Raw genomic sequence first — 17568 nt, 5'->3', positions numbered from 1 at the left:
GACTTTGTCTTGGTTACACCTCCCGGGCCTCTTGGTTCCTCCTCTCCTTACTTGTATAATAAGGATAATAGTACTTCGCATGCAAACTGAGTCTCAGATGAACAGTAACTAAATGTTATTAAATATGATCATCATCCTGAAACATTCTGGGCATGGCCAAGGTGAACAAGGGATGATGCTGAGAACTCCCTTAAAAAAGACTCAAGAATTGGGCAGCGGAGCATGGTGGATAAGAGCCTACACAGAGAGAACCGAGCTGTCTGGATTTGAATGCCAGTCCTCCTTCTAACTAACTAGGTGGGCCTCCAATCGCAGTTTCCCCAAATGTGAAATATAGGTATATCTGTGACCCCCTCAGAGGCCTGTAATTAGGATTACACGAGTTAATATTTATAAAGTTCTTAGAACAGTGCTTTGAATATCAAAGTGCTGTGTAAATAAAACTTACACATTTCAGATTATGCTGGAATCAAGTCCCCACTTTGTCTGAAAAAACGCAGTCATGATTGTTGTCACTCATAAGCAAGACTGAGTTTAACTAAGAGGCTTCCGCTGATGTGGGTAAGAAGTGACCACATGACAGAGGACACAGCAATCCATTAACTGTTGATCTTTAAACTATGTTGCTTCTCTGCCTCCTAACAATGTTCGCTCATGTGACCCACCCATTTTAAATATGATGTCTCAGATTCTATTATAACTTCACGTAAGTTTATTTTTTTAACTAGGAGGTAGAATATAGGCAATGAGATAAGACAAGGAGTGACTCAGATCAAATTGGGAAATGTTGGCCCTTTTGAATAATTGTCCCTAATATTACATTCAAATAAAAGTGCAATGGAGAAAAAAACAAAAAAACAAAGAGCGACTAATTGCAGAACATATCTCATGACTCAATTTGAAAAAAATAGACTTTACCTACTTTATTCAGTAAAGCATGACCAAACTCAAAGAAATGACAGAAAATGCGAATGTGTAAATTTATCAATTATATCACCAAAAACTTTGGTAGACCCACAAAACATTCTTGTTGCATTTGAAAAGATCAGCCTCAATAATCTATACTGCTTTGGCTCTTTGGAATTGAGAATATGCATCTCTCTATATATGTATCATCTGAAATATCACTTTAGCAGCACCAAGATTTTACAGAATTTTGTATATAACAGAGAAAAATAAAAAGTCTTACATGCGCCAGGCACAGTGGTTTATGCCTGTAATCCCAACATTTTGGGAGGCCAAGGCAGAAGGATTGCTTGAGACCAGGAGTTTGAACCTAGCCTGGGCAGCATGGTGATAGCTTGTTTCTATCAAAAATTTTTAAAAATTAGCTGGGTTTGGTGGCACACACCTATAATCCCAACACTTTGGGAGGCTGAGGCAGGAGGATCACTAGAGCCTAAGAGGTCAAGGCTACAGTGAGCTATGATCATGCAACTACACTACAGCCTGCCCCTCACAACCACCACAAAAAAAAAAAAGCAGAAGAAAGCCTTATGTGTTTAAGTTGCCTTGATGCCTTGATGAATCATTAAAGAGGCTTCCCCCCACCCTTTTTTCTGAGACAGATTCTTGCTCTGTTGCCCAGGCTGGAGTGCAGTGGTGCGATCTTGGCTCACTGCAACCTCTGCCTCAAGGGTTTAAGCAATTCTCCTGCCTCAGCATCCCAAATAGCTGGGATTACAGGTGCCTGCCACCACACTTGGCTAATTTTTGTATTTTTAGTAGAGACGGGGTTTCACCATGGTGGCCAGCTGGTCTTAAACTCCTAGGCTCAAGCGATCCACCCCCCTGGGCCTCCCAAAGTGCTGAGATTGCAGGAGTGAGCCACTGCACCCGGCCTCCATTGTTTTTATTTATACCTTTATTTAGCTCTCTAACAGTTTGTACACCCCGAAGCAATGCACCATAGTAATATTGGGAGTGAGTAATGAGATGGGAGACGGATATGTTTTTATTTTTTATAAATCGGTAGAAACAATTTTGCCTAAATGTTTTCTAAGCAATTATGAACAACTTTTCCTGAAAGTAGATCATCTTAGGGAAAAGCATTTATGGAAGTTGAGAATATCGAAACTGATTCCTTCCCAAAAAATCTGGGCCTTTGTATAGGTGACCCATCGTGGCTCCACAGCTTCCTTCTTGCAGACAGATGAGGGAGAAGTGGTTCCCAAGGACCGCTGGGGTGGTTATCGGAAGTGAGTAGGAAGAACTATTATGGTTTCCTATTACGGGTGAAGATAGAACAAACTGGAAGGCAAACAGAGCAAAAGGAGCCCCTGGTTATGGGTGGAAAGAAGTCCTGTGATTGTCTTAAGCATTGGAATGGCTATTGTTAACAGGACTCCATCACTTCCTTCACCCTGCACACTTCAGATTCCAGTTATAACTGTGTTCCTAATTGCAATTTACCAAAGGTTATGGATAGAGTTACACTTACAGAAGTAATGTATAAAGAATATATATTTAGTTTTTTAATAAATCCAGTTCTTTATCATCTGTGCTTTACAAATAAAGATGGAGAGTGGATTTAAAAACGTGGTATATGTACACCATGGAATACTACTCAACCATAAAAAGAAATGAAATAATGTTTTTTGCAGCAACTTGGATGGAGCTGGAGGTCATTATTCTAAGTGAAGTAACTCAGGAATGCGAACCCAAATATCATATGTTCTTATTTATAAGTGGGAGCTAAGCTATGAGGATGCAAAGGCATAAGAATGATATAATGGACTTTGGAGACTGAAGGGGAAAGGGTGGGAGGGGAGTGAGGGATACAAGACTACACACTGGGTACAGCGTACACTGCTCAGGTGACAGGTGCTCCAGAATACCAGAAATCACCACTAAAGAACTTATCCATGTAACCAAAAACTACCTGTACCCCAAAAACTATTGAAATTTTAAAAATAAAATAAAAATAAAGGTTGAATTGCTAGATAACAACCCAGTGAGGTTGTTACTGCCTTTCTGGTCTTTCTCCAAAAAATAAGAAATCTATAAATATTCAAAAGCTTTGACTACATCAAAGTGACTAACAGAACTTTGCAAATAAGAAAGAGAAAATATTTGCAAGACAATTGGCATTTCGTTCTTAGAGAAAGCTGTTTTCTAACAACAATAGTTTAGCATTTTTGCTCGCATTTTATTTGAACGTAGACCCAATGGAGAAACTGTAGTTTAGAAGAAAAGACAGTATGAAAAGGAAGCCACTTCCCCCTCTCATCTCCATACATAATGTATGCTTGTGGGAGAGCTCTCTGGGGAAACAAACAGGCAATTGATTGCAATGACTATTCTCTATTTATTCCAGTGATAAAAATGAAAGACTGGACTCAATATGAGATTTTTTTAAATTAAAGAACTTAAATAAAAATGGTTTATTTGATGTCTTATTACATCATAAACCCTTAACAAATTTGTAAGCATTCATTTTATTTTAGCATAATACCACTACTTAATGAATTGATTTTTTAATTGTAGGAAATTCAGGTATTTGTTTTCAATCCTGATTGTTTTAAATTCTATAGTTGCTTTTCCCTGAAGTAAAAATAAATGTGACAATCATAAATGGAGTGGGGAGGTAATTCATGCCTACAAACACATTTAATCAATCAGTCAGGATACTCATTATATATGTGCATTTGTATCTACTTTTATCTGTCAAAATGCTTTAGGCTGCTGGTAATAGAAGACTCAGCTCAAAGTGGTTTAAACAGCAAGGAAAATGCATTATCTCCCCCAACTCGAAGTGGGACACCCCCGGGGTTGGGCAATTCTGTGGCTCAACTATGTCATCAAGAATATAGTTTTCTCTCTTCTTTCTTCTGTGCCTTCGTGGACATGTAGGCTGTGTACTCCCACTGGCTTCTTTATGATTGCAAAATGGCTGTTGTAAGTACACTTATGTCACTTAGGACACCATCTGATTTCCAGTGGTAGAGGAGTCCATCTCTTTTCCAGTGTCTTTCTCTTTTTAGGAGCCGGGCAACCTCTCCAGAAGCTCGAATCCTACCTCAAGTCTCATTAGCAAGAATTGGGTTATATGTCTCTGCCTACAACACTCACAATCAAAGACAGTAGGAATGCCCTGATTGGTTTAGAGAGTTCAGATTAACCCTTAAGCTCCATTGGGGGTGGGGAAGTAGTATATTCGACAAAATTTTGGATTGATGAGCAGGGACACTTGGAGTCGGGAGGTGGTCTGAGGTGGCTTTTGGGGAGGCAACAATACCAAACATTTATTAGCATAAGTATAGCTCTATGAAGTATGAATGTTAATTCTGAAATGTTCCTTGTGGTTTTAGGCATCCTAGCCTTTAATATGAGCAACCTAGAATTCGGACACCATGTTGCTTTATTTTCTTAATGACTATCAGAAAAGATTTATGTACAAAGTTGTTTTTGTCTCTCTCCTCCACTAGAAGGTAAATTCCTGGAGAGAAGAGACTGTATTGGCCTTGTGCATAGCTGCATCTCCAACATCTAGAACAGTTTAATCAGCACATGGTAGGCACTCAGGATTTTTTTTTTTTTTTTTTTTTTTTTTGAGACAGAATCTCACTCTGTTGCCCAGGCTAGAGTGCAGTGGCGCAATCTCAGCTCACTGCAACCTCCTGGGTTCAAGCGATTCTCCTGCCTCAGCCTCCTGAGTAATTGGGATTAGAAGCATGCACCACCACACCCAGCTAATGTGTGTATTTTTAGTAGAGATGGGGTTTCACCATGGTGGCCATGCTGGTCTCAAACTCCTGACCTCAGGTGATTTGCCTGCCTCTGCCTCCCAAAGTGCTGGGATGACAGGCATGAGCCATCATGCCCAGCCAGGAAATGTTTATTGAATAAATGACAAAAATTGCCATTAGAATGTTATAATCCCTCTCCAATCACAGTATATGTTTTTATATTGCAAACTGAACGTGTACATTCCTGTATCTTTTTGTACACACGTGGTTCCATTCCATCACCTGAAATGGGAGAAAACCACAATAGTTATTGTCCACTCTTCCATTAAGGTGGTTCTGTGACATGGTGCAGAGAAGAGGTTTGATCATGTCATACTCCAATACAACCTCAGGATAGAAAAACACAGCTGGAAAAACACCTGTAAGCACCACAATAACATATTTAAAATTACCCATGCATCGGGCCAAGACTGACAGAGACAAAGCAGGGAAAATTCAAGCACCAGAAACATTACATTTCAAGCTAGTACAGACTGATTTGAAAACTGTAAGAGGATTCATCTGCTAATCTCTAAACATGTAATTTTTGATTTGCCTGCAAAAATTATGTCATGAATAATTGAAGTCGATTGGGAAGAGTTACCTACTCTAGCAGGGTTTTTGATATGGACTATTTCAATTTATTTTAGAATTTATATACATATATAGGATACAATTTTTTCAGATATATAACCCCTGAAAGTGTTGAGATTTAATAGTATTTTAACAGCACTGAATATTTTACTTATCTGTTATTTCTAATACTTATTAAGCACCCTCACCCTTAAATTTTAAGAAGCAAAACTGTCAAAGAAATCACAATTCCTCCTTTTAAGTATCTTATGGTCTAGAATAAATGTTGAGACATCCAGGTGAGCAATTATAATTCAAGGTTGTATGGGATGTCTCAAGAGTAGTACAAACAAAATATTGTGGCAAATTCAATAGAAGATAGATATTCTGAGAAGATCAGAGAATGGCCCATAAAAGAAGTGGTATTGGGCCTGAGTATGTCAGATGGATTTGGGGAGGTGGATAGAAAGACTCCCCCAGAAGTCCCAGCCACAGGATTAGATCATGGTACAGTTAGCTGGAGCCATTACCAAGGCGTTCTTCAAGCAAGCATTTTATGCTCCACCAGCATTTGACTTTAGCTGTGTTTTCTCCATAAAAACATTGTTCTACAGTTTAATGTTTTTATGGAGAAAGACAGCATGCTTATTAAATTAAATGTAATACAAAGCAGGTAGAAATAGAGACTACACTAAATGACAGAAAAACGCCAAGAAAATCTTGGCTGGGCGCAGTGGTTCATGCCTGTAATCCCAGCACCTTGGGAGACTGAGGCAGCAGATCACTTGAGGTCAGGAGTTCAAGACCAGCCTGGGCAACGTGGTGAAACCCCATCTCTACTAAATAATACAAAAACTTGTTGGGCATCATGGTGCATACCTGTCGCCCCAGCTACTGAAGAGGCTAAGGCAGGAGAATCACTTGAACCTGGGAGGTGGAAGTTACAGTGAGCCAAGATCGCACTACTGCACTCCAGCCTGGGCAAAACAGCAAGACTCCGTCTCAAAAAAATAAAATAAAATAAAAACAGCAAGACTCCGTCTCAAAAAAAAAAAAAAAAAAAAACTTAACTGGCTAAAATGACTGATTGGGTCTAACATGATATAAATGTAAACTCTTTGATTTTTTTTTCAAGAATTTTCTGCCCATGTACAGGATAGAATTGCCCTGGCTTAACAACAACTCACATAAAATACCTGGGGAGGGTTAGTTGACTACATGTGACATGTCTACCCTAAAGCTGATGCAAACTGTATTCATTTAGCCTAAAATGCGTCATTCAACAAACATTTTTAAATTAACAATCGGCAAAAATTACTATACAAGGAAATGGAGGTTTAACAATTGATAAAAATGATCCCAGTCCTTAGAGACACATAGCTTATATAGCTTATGATAGAGGTGAACAAACAAATACTAAATGTATGAATAAAATATAGGCCCCCAAAATAACAAATAATTTCCCAGTACAAATACTGTTCAGATAACACCAGAGTTATACCTCAATAAAGCTGTTTAAAAAAAAAAAAAGTGATGTCCAAATTTAGCAAACAGCTTGATTGAGATATAACTTGTATGCCTTATAATTTATTCATTGAAAGTATACAATTTCATGATTTCTCATATATTCATGAAGTTGTGCAACCAACACCATAAAACAACTTTTGAGCAGTTTTTTTGGCAGGGGGAGACAGAGTGTTGCTCTGTAGCCTAGGCTAGAGTACAGTGGTGCGATCTCAGCTTACTGCCTCCAGGTTCAAGTGATTCTCCTGTCTCAGTCTCCTGGGTAGCTGGGATTACAGGTGCATGCCGCCACGCCCAGCTAATTTTTGTATTTTTAGCAGAGATGGGGTTTCACCATGTTAGCCTGGCTGGTCTTGAACTCCTGACCTCAGGTCATCCACCCGCCTCGGCCTCCCAAAGTGCTGTGAATACAGGCATGAGCCACCACGCCTGGCCAGCACTTTCATCATCTATAAAAAAGACACAGTAACCATCAGTAGTCATTTCCTGTTCACTCCTAACCCAGCCCCTAAGCAACCACTAATCTACTTTCCATCTCTATAGATTTGCCTATTCTGAATGTTTTGTATAAATGAAATTATACTATATGTGGTCTTTTGTGACTGGATTCTTTCACGTACCACAATGCTTTGAGGCTCATCCATTTTCTGTCGTGTATCAGTGTTTCATTCATTTTTATTGCTGAATAATACCTCATTGTATGGATATACCACACTTAATACGAACATTTGAATATTGATCAATATAGGAGATTTTTGTTTCTTTTTCTTTTTCTTTTTTTGAAAATGGAGTTTCACAGTATAGACCAGGCTAGTATCTATCTCCTGGGCTCAGATGATCCTGCTGCTTCAGTCTCCCAAGTATCTGGGACTAGAGGTGGGTGCCACTGCTCCTACCTATAAGTTTTTATGCCAATATATGTTTTATTTCTCTTAGGTATACACCTAGGCCATATAGTAACTCTATGTTTAACATTGTTAGACATTGTCAAAAACTGGCAGTTTTCCAAAGTGCACCCTTGCAGCACCCTTTTACATCCTCACCAGTACTATGTAAACAGGTTTTGAATTTTTCCACATTCTTGTGAACACCTGTCAATTTCATCTTTTTTATTATAGCCACTCTAGTGGGTGTCAAGTGGTATCTCATTGTGGTTTTGATTTGAATTTCCCGGATGCACTTTGTCCATTTGTCTTCTTTGAAAAAAATATCTGTTTGGATCTTTTGCGCATTTTAAATTGAGTTATTTATCTTATTATTATTGATTTTTAAGAGTTCTGTATTCTGAATACATATCCTCTATCAAATATATGATTTGCAAATATTTTCTCCCATTCTGTAAGTTGTCTTTTCTCATTCTATTTTGTACTGTTTGCTACACAAAAGTTTTTAATTGTATAAGATCTAACTTACCTATTTTTTCTTTTGTTGCTTGTGTTTTGGTGCCATATCTAAGAAACCGTTGCCTAACCTAAGATCATGAAGGTTTACTTCTATGTTTTCTTCTAGGAGCTTTATGGCTTTAGCTCATATTTTTGTGTCTATTATCTACACGGAGTTAACTTTTCTGTGTGGTGTGAGAAAAGGGCTCAACTTTATTCTTTTGCATGTGGATATTCAGTTAATTCCAGCATTATTTGTTGAAATGTCTATTTTTTACTCACCCAATTGTTCTGACACCCTTGTTAGCAATCAGTAGACCATACATGTTAAGGTTTATTTCTGGACCCTCAACTCTGTTCCATTGATCTATGTCTCTTCTTATGTCAGTTCCATGCTGTCTTGATTATTGAAGCTGTGTACAAAGTTTTGAAATTGGGAAGTGTGACTCCTCCAACTTCGTTCTTCATTTTCAAGATGGTTTTTCCTAATCTTAGTCCATTGTATTTTCATGATCAGCTTAGGACAACATATTTTAAAAGAATACTCATAAAGTGGAGTGGATCCAGAGGATACTGGGAGAAAGATTACAACAACTGGTAGTGTTTAATCTGCAAGATGAAATATAAAAGTGGAATGCAAGAGATGACTTCACAGGCTTAAAATGTTGCTGTAATATAGAAAATGATTTCAGTGAATTCTTTATTGCCCCAGATAGTTAAAATGATAGAAAAGTGAACATCAGCTCAGTATAAGGATGACCTTTAATACACTAAACTCATTCATAAATAACTTACATTTTCTTACACACTGGCCCACCCATCCTTGAAGAGATTCAAGTCTAGGCAAGATGACCTGTTCATCAGGAATGTTGTAGAAGAAATGTCAACATTGGAAGGAAAAAGATGTAACTCTTTGATATGTGAGCATGGATACCAGTGAGAAATGCATGCTGTCAGTGGCTATTAACTAATTAATCATGCAACCATATGAGATGGACACTATTATTATCCATTTTGCTAGATAAGGAAAAAGGCTAAGGGAGATTTAGCAACTTGTCTAGCAGCACACAGTTAAAAAGTGACAAAGCTTGTCCTTGAACCCAGTTCTGTTTGACACCAAAGTCCATGCTCTTACCTGGTATGATCTGGACAAGAGTTGTAGTGGCAGATATAGGAAAAGAAATTAATATGAAAGATCACATCAAGGAAAAGGGACAGGAGCCATTGAATTGGCTGAATGTGGTCATTGACTAAGAGTACATTGCCAAAGATGAGTTTGAGGTTTCCAGCTTTAACAACCAGCAGAGAAGGGAGGATTTATTAATAGGAATATGAAGGCAATAGGAAAAACAGGTTTTGGTGGATGTGAAAAACAAGCTCATCCATTCAACAGGCAACTGTTGATATTCAGACTTAGGCTCACGCCTACTGGCTCAAGAAGCCATGGTTTGATCCTTCTTCTAGGTGAGTCCAGGATAACTGATTCTGAGACTCTGAACCTGGAGTTCTAGGGAACAGAAGTAAGATTAACAGAAAGATAATCTGAAAGGAAGCACTCTTTGGGGAAGAAACTGATACTTGGTGTTGTCAGGTATGATAAATTTGAGCTGACAATAAAACATGCAACTATGCAGAAGACAACTAAGATGTGGGACAGAACCTTAGATGAGCAGATGGGATTGGCCCTCAAGAGGTGGCTGAAGACAACGTATTAAATCTCTAAACCAAAGATTGTGAGGAAGGAAAATCAGAGGACTTGGCACTTAGCTTTTCATCCTACAGTCCCACTGTGCATCACCTAAAACTTGCAACTTGTACGTCAAAGATTTCCTAAAGTCAGTGCCCATGTGAAATTAGCTTTTAGTGTTTCTTTATTCAGAACTCTGAGCCTGGCACCTAGCAGAGAGCTTTTATGTATAGTACATTATCTGGTATATGTAACAAAGATTGGATGCAGTTGGTATTCTCTCCAGTTAACAGATGAGGAAACTGAATCAGAGAAGTTAAATAGTGAAGGAGGCCGAGGCGGGTAGATCACCTGAAGTCAGGAGTTCAAGACCAGCCTGACCAACATGGAGAAACCCCGTCTCTACTAAAAATACACAATTAGCCGGCGTGGTGGTACATGCCTGCAGTCCCAGCTACTCAGGAGGCTGAGGCAAGAGAATTGCTTGAACCCAGAAGGCAGAGGTTGCAGTGAGCCGAGATCACGCCATTGCACTCCAGCCTGAACAACGAGCAAAACTCTCTGTCTTAAAACAAACAAACAAACAAAAAATAGTGAAGCAGAGCCAAGGGTAGAGCAAAGATTGAGACCCAGTCCATCTGACACCAAAGTCCATGCTCCTTTCAGTACTGCAAGGCACCATGCTGTAGCGCTCGGCTTCTTTGCCCTCTCCTCTGCCAGAGAAAGAGGGGGAAGCTTTCAAGCAGACTGGAACCTTCACCCACCCAGTGCCCACCATTTTTGCTTTCTTCTTTCTCTCTTTTTATTCTTTCATACATTCATATCATTGAAAACTGTGTATTGTGCATGCACCATGTGCCAATCATTGGTGATACAGGTAGGAACAAGAATCAATTCCTGCTTTCGTGGTGCTTACAGACAAGAGAGAATTAAAGACATTAAACAACGAATTACACATTAATTAAAACTATCTAAATCAGCCAGGCATAGGGGCTCACGCCTGTAATCTCAGCACTTTGGGAGGCCAAAGAGGGAGGATTGCTTGAGGTCATGAGTTTGAGACCAGCTTGGGCAACACAGGGAGCTATCATGGCAGTTTTCTCTCTACAAAAAATAAATACGAAAAAAATTAGCTGGACATGGTGGCACACACCTGCGTTCTTAGCTACATGGGAGACAGATGAGAGAATCTCTTAAGCCCAGGAGTTTGAGGCTGCAGTGAGCAATGATGGCACGACCGCACTCCAGACTGGGTGATAGAGTGAGACTCTGTTTCAAAAAAAAAAAAAAATCTAAATGTTCCTCCCTTTGTTTAATCCACAGAGAAAAAGAAAAAAAAAAATACTAGAAAAAAAGATAAAGTTAGCATTTGCTGTGAAATGAGTACCACTTAGGCTTTTCTTGGGCGGGGGCAGGGGTACAATTTGAGACAGGGTCTCACTCTGTAGCCCAGGCTGGAGTGCAGTGGTGCCCTCATAGATCACTGAAGCTTCAAACTCCTGGGCTCAAGGAATCCTCTCACCTCAGCCTCCAGTGTAGCTGGGCCACAGGCACTCGCCCCACCATGCCCGGCCTACCACTTAGGTTAATTACAGTATCCTAAGCTTGCCTTAGAATTACTGTTTCTATTGAAAAGTGCATTCTGAGTTGCAGTCCCTTTAAGCCATCTCTTTAAATAGCTAGCAAACTTAGCAAAGCTTATTTTTTTAATTGGTTCAAGGGGTAAGTTTGAATTTCATTGTGTGCGTGTGCATGTGTGTGTTTATACTTAATATCTGTATTTGGCTTCTATCACTGAGGTTTCTGCAAAGCATCTCAGGCTTGGCAGGATCCCTTCCCTCACTCAGGGCGTATCTGGGCTAGACTGAGTTAACTTCGAGTGGGGAGGTGAGTATAAAAAGAAGGAGGAACTGGCCAGGCACGGTGGCTCACACCTGTAATGCCAGCACTTTGAGAGGCCGAGGCAGGCCGATCACCTGAGGTCAGGAGTTCGAGACCAGCCTGGCCAACACGATGAAACCCCATCTCTACTAAAAATACCAAAAAGTAACCAGGCGTGGTGGCAGGCACCTGTAATCCCAGTGACTCAGGAGGCTGAGACAGGAGAATCGCTTGAACCCTGGAGGCGGAGGTTGCAGTGAGCCAAGATTGCGCCATTGCACTTGCGTCATAACGTGTCAATGGTAATCACATAACTAAACCCAGTTCTGCAAAGAACGTAAGTTTTAAAAGATAATTGGTGTATGTGTACGGTGGAGGTGGATGGGGGTTGTAGGTAAATTAACAGCCCCTGATTGCTAACCTTATATTATCGTGTGACCTTAATCATTTGGCATTAATCTGGTGAAATGTATTTAACTCATTGAAAGAAAAGACAAAATCAGAAAAATAAAATATCTCTAATCAAAAAGATACTTTCTGTTACTATAACTCCTTATTGACCTTTTTAACCTACTCAATCATGGAGGGATAGCTAACACTATTATTTTTTCAGCATGATTATTTTCCACAGTATATGTTAAACTGATTAGAAACTGTATAATTTTTAAAATATGTATTTGTGCATGGTTTTACATGTCTAAATTATACATGAACTCAGCAGTTTCCAGGCTATAATAACATGTCCAGGAGCCCTATGGTTGACTCTTACACATATATTTTGATGAGTCAAACCCACAATTCCTTGTATTTCAGCCCACTTATTCACAGGGACCAGTACAAACATGTTTGTAGCAATGCTATTCAGTAAATAATAGTAGACGCAAAGAGTCAGAGAAGACTTATGAGTTAAGAACTTGACTCCCACAAGAACTCCTACTTTTCCAAAATGGCCTTGAATTTTCCCCTTGACTAGTTACATGTTATTTCTAGAACCTCTAAAGTTTACTGGTGGACAAAGTCAATCAAACCTTATGATGTCTCTCATTATTAATGAAATCGTAAAAGATACAGGCAGAGACACTGTAGGCTAGTTTTCTTCTTATATTTTAAAATTCCTTCTTTCTGTTCAAGGACTCTGAAGGACACTGTTCATTCATTATGAATATTAGGATTCAGAAAATAATGGTCTAATACAAGGACTCTTGGAGACTTCATAGCACCTTAGGCGTTGCATTTGCGTGGCAAGGAGGGGTGTGGGTAGAAAATGGTGGCATGCAGGAAACTATCCCAAGCTATTCCAGAGGTCAGGGAACAGGAAGGAACACAGACTAAATTGGACTGCTTAAATCACACAGTTAATTAAATTAATTTTTTTTTTTTTTTTTTTTTTTTTTTTTTTGAGACGGAGTCTTGCTCTGTCACCCAGGCTAGAGTGCAATGGCACGATCTGGGCTCACTGCAACCTCTGACTCCGAGTTCCAGTGATTCTTCTGCCTCAGCCTCCTGAGTAGATGGGATTACAGGCACCCACATCATGCCTGGCTAATTTTTGTAATTTTGTAGAGACAGGGTGGCCAAGCTCGTCTTGAATTCCTGATCTCAGGTGATCCTCCTGCCTCGGCCTCCCAAAGTGCTTGGATTATAGGCATGAGCCACCGCACCCAGCCTCATACAGTTTATTAATTTAAAACACACAGGGACAAGCAAGGGGAAGAAGATATGGTCAGTTCATAAGGATGCACAGCAAACCCTACTTGACTTCTGACCTATGCAAGCTCCAAACGTCCTGTCTTTCTCTGCACTAACAGTGTGGTCAGGGGACCGGAGTTGAGGTTTGAGCAAGGGGGCCCACAGACACAAGGCCTGCTGTGCCAATGACACACATTTGCTATGTCAGAGAGATGCAGGGATGCTATGGTTCGAATGTGCTCCCCAAAAACCATGTGCTGGAAATGCAATCCCTGATGCCACAGTGTTAGGAGGTGGGGCCTCATGGGAGGTGTTTAGATCATGAGGGTCCCATCCTCATGAATGGATTAATGTGGCTTAAAGAAGGGCTGGGGGCTGTGAGTTCCATTTTCTCTCTCCAACTTGCTCTCCGGCCCTTCCACCATGCGATGACGGCAACAAGACCCTCACCAGATCTGGACCCCTTGACCTTGTACTTCCCAACCTGTGGAACTGTGAGAAATACATTTCTATTCTTTATCAATTATCCCGTCTGAGGTTATTCTGTTATAGCGACGGAAAATGACCTAAGATGAGAAACAAGGACCCCCTGGCCAATTTGCTTACTGAACAGTGAAAGGTTTTATCGGCATTTTTTTTTTTTTTAGCACAGTTCATGTAAAACTCAGAATGAGACCATATTGAGTTACCAATGAATGGCTAATCTAGAGATGACTGAGCTGTCAGCCTAGAGGTAGAATGATCAAGACATATGACTTGACATTTCTATCTATAATATTCTTCTTTGTTCCATCATATATTTCAGGTATTATGTTTATCTTTAACATGCCTCAGTATATGCTATATTACTCTCTATACTGAATACATCTTATAAGTTTTGCCTATATCCCATAAGGTACCTGCTTACTTACCACCTATGCCCAGGGTTTATGGTGGATTTCATTATTCCATTTTTTTTTTGTCCTCTACAGCAAAATTGAATATTCTTAAGTAATGTTGTAAATTCACATTATAACCAGTGTCGATTCTGATAGAACTTTTTGTTCCCACATTCATCAGGGAGCTGGAGAATTGAAAAAACTGCCATCCAAAGACACGTCACTTATACATCTCCCTCATAGAGCTCACTTATTAACTATCAAACCCAAGTAGTCTAGACACAGCCTACCTGCTTTTAGGGCATGTGGTATCAGCAGACATGGGCAAAGGGACTGTCTAAACATTCCTTGGACAGTCAACTAGCTTTCCCGCAGAGCTAGTTGAAAGAGCCTGAAAATACCTGGCCCTCCATTTTCTCCCTGGCCTCCCCCTACCCTTCCAGGCCTCCTTGCTGTTCCTGCTTTATGATAGGTCTGCCACGTTTTCCAGTGCACATTGTTCATAACACAACTCCAGTGGACACCACTTACATAGGGTACCATGAGAATAGCACACCCTAAAAATGGGCATCAGGGTGGCCCCAGCTCAGAGTCTCTGCATTTGCTGTTTTGGGGCCTGGAATTGTCTTCCCCATATGACCTTACAGCTAGTTACTTTTTCTTCAAGTTTTTGTGCATATGTAACCTTCTCACTGAGTTTTATCACTTTATTTAAATTACAGCTATCACCTTCCACCTCAAAGCCTCCTATCCCTTTTCCTAGTTTCACCCCATAGTATAATTTTATTTTATTTGTTTATTTATTTATTTTTGAGATGGAGTCTCTCTCTCTATTGCTCAGGCTAGAGTGCAGTGGCGCAATCTCAGCTCACCACAACCTCCGCCTCCCAGGTTCAAGCGATACTCCTGCCTCAGTCTCCTGAGTAGCTGGAATTACAGGCATGTGCCACCATGCCTGACTAATTTTTGTATTTTTAGTAGAGACAGAGTTTCATCATGTTGACCATGCTGGTCTCCAACTCCTGGCCTCAGGTGATCCACCTGCCTCAGCCTCCCAAAGTGCTGGGATTACAGGTGTGAGCCACAGTGCCCGGCCTTTTATTTTCTTTGAATACACCATATGAAGTCTTCCACATATTTTGGTCATTATATCTTACCCACCCTGTCCCTAATGTGTGTAGTATACATACACATACACACACACACACACACACACACACACCCCAAATTGTAAATTCTATGAGAGAAGGGATTTTTATGACTTTGCTCATTGCTGAGTTTCCTGGACTAGAAAAGTGCTTGGCGTACAATGGGTTCTCATTGAATATTCATTTAATACATAGACATCACTCTTTTGTCACATCTAGGCACGTTCCTCTGCTACTTACCCAACCTCCATTCCAGGTGAGTTGGGGAACTACAAATATGAGTAAGCTCAAAAATAGCTTCCAGGCCGGGAGTGGTGGCTCAAGCCTGTAATCCCAGCACTTTGGGGGGCCGAGACGGGCGGATCAGGAGGTCAGGAGATCCAGACCATCCTGGCTAACACGGTGAAACCCCGTCTCTACTAAAAAATACAAAAAACTAGCCAGGCGAAGTGGCGGGCACCTGTAGTCCCAGCTACTGGGGAGGCTGAGGCAGGAGAATGGCGTGAACCTGGGAGGCGGAGCTTGCAGTGAGCTGAGATCGCGCCACTGCACTCCAGCCTGGGCGACAGAGCGAGACTCCGTCTCAAAAAAAAAAAAGCTCCCAAAAGTCACTCTGGGATACGCTGTCCTTCTGTGACCAAAAGAGCAGGCAGATTGCAGGGAGCTGGGCAGGGGTAGGGTGGGATAGAAGCAGAGACAAAAACTGTGTGAATCTGCAAAGTACCGAGTATTCACTGGCCCATGAATTTGCCATGCCAGATGGTTAGCTCAGCTAGGGACATTAGACTTACTGAAACTCTACCACGGGACCTCCTTTTGAGGGGCTTCTGAACTTATTTGTGGTAGGCTTTGCGCTCACTGATTCTAAGTAGGTTTGTTTGACTGAGAGACATATTTCTTTGGTCTAAGGTGAGGGTTGTTTGTTCTGTAGGGACTCATAATGACTAAGTAGTTTGGGGATGTGGGCATTTCCTAAAGGAAATGATAACATAACAGTGTGATCCTTCCAATAGGAATATAATAATCCTGTCCCATTGTCACCATGATATGGCCTTAGGATGTTTTTCTAGAGGGAGTGTTGGCTCAGGGCTGCCCCTCCCACATGTTCCTAGCACCATGCTCTCCGGTAACAGGGCGTGGATTTGAAAGAAGCCTGACTAGCTGAACCCCTGTGAAAGGGAATCTGGCTTAGCTTTTGAAACCTTCTTTGTTCTCAAAATCTGGACTCCTTTTCATTGTCAGAGCTCTGGAGCAGGCACCAGACATGTTGAATTCTACTCCAGGTCCGGCTCACGCTTGCCAATCAATCTCCAGCAAATCACTGTGCCGGAATCATTGTCTCTCTTGTTTTTAGTTCTTTCATCTGTAAAAGCAGCACCTTGCTAATCAATCTCTCAGCCATGACATAAAGATCGGCTTAAAAATGGTTCATAAAAAATGACTTTAGGAAATGTAGTCATTCTATAATAGTGCTTCTTTTTTTTATTTCTACTTGCAAAACCTATCTTCGTTCCCTCCTCTGCCTAGCTAGAATGCCCAGGGCACGCCTAAACTTCCAGCAAATATTGTCCCTGCCTTGAGCTACACTCGAGTGCTCACACACAAGCCAGATGGGAGCTGATGAGTGTCAGTGTTGACCGGTGCTCATGCCCCAGCCCTGGCCTTGTCACCCCTTCGGCATCACCTGTATCTGGTTCATCTCCCAGGACGCTGACGTGTGGCAGTAAGACAGAAAGCCTGTACCATGTGTCATTCTGTCCCATAAAAAAATGCAGTTATATCAGAGATCTATCATTCAAAGGTTCTAAATGAAAACAATTCCTATGCCTAAGAGGACGAACATTTCTGTTGTTTTGTTTGTTTGTTTGTTTTTTAACCTGAACCAGTGCCTCACTGGGGAAAGGAAACACTGAAGTGTTCAAAGACTAGGTCTAAACATTGTCCCAACACAGTGTTCATCAACACTTGGCCCAAGGTTGCACTGCAGTTTTAGTTGTCTGGGTTAAGTGTAGGGTAAATTCAAATTCTCACTGTTTTCATGGAATAATTGCTAATGAATATAATCATCTTCCAATGTCA

This window comes from Macaca thibetana, chromosome 4 (genome assembly GCF_024542745.1).
Source record: "Macaca thibetana thibetana isolate TM-01 chromosome 4, ASM2454274v1, whole genome shotgun sequence".
In the NCBI taxonomy this organism is placed as follows: Eukaryota; Metazoa; Chordata; class Mammalia; order Primates; family Cercopithecidae; genus Macaca; species Macaca thibetana.
The sequence above is the reverse complement of the archived record's forward strand: the minus strand, read 5'-3'. Positions refer to the sequence as shown.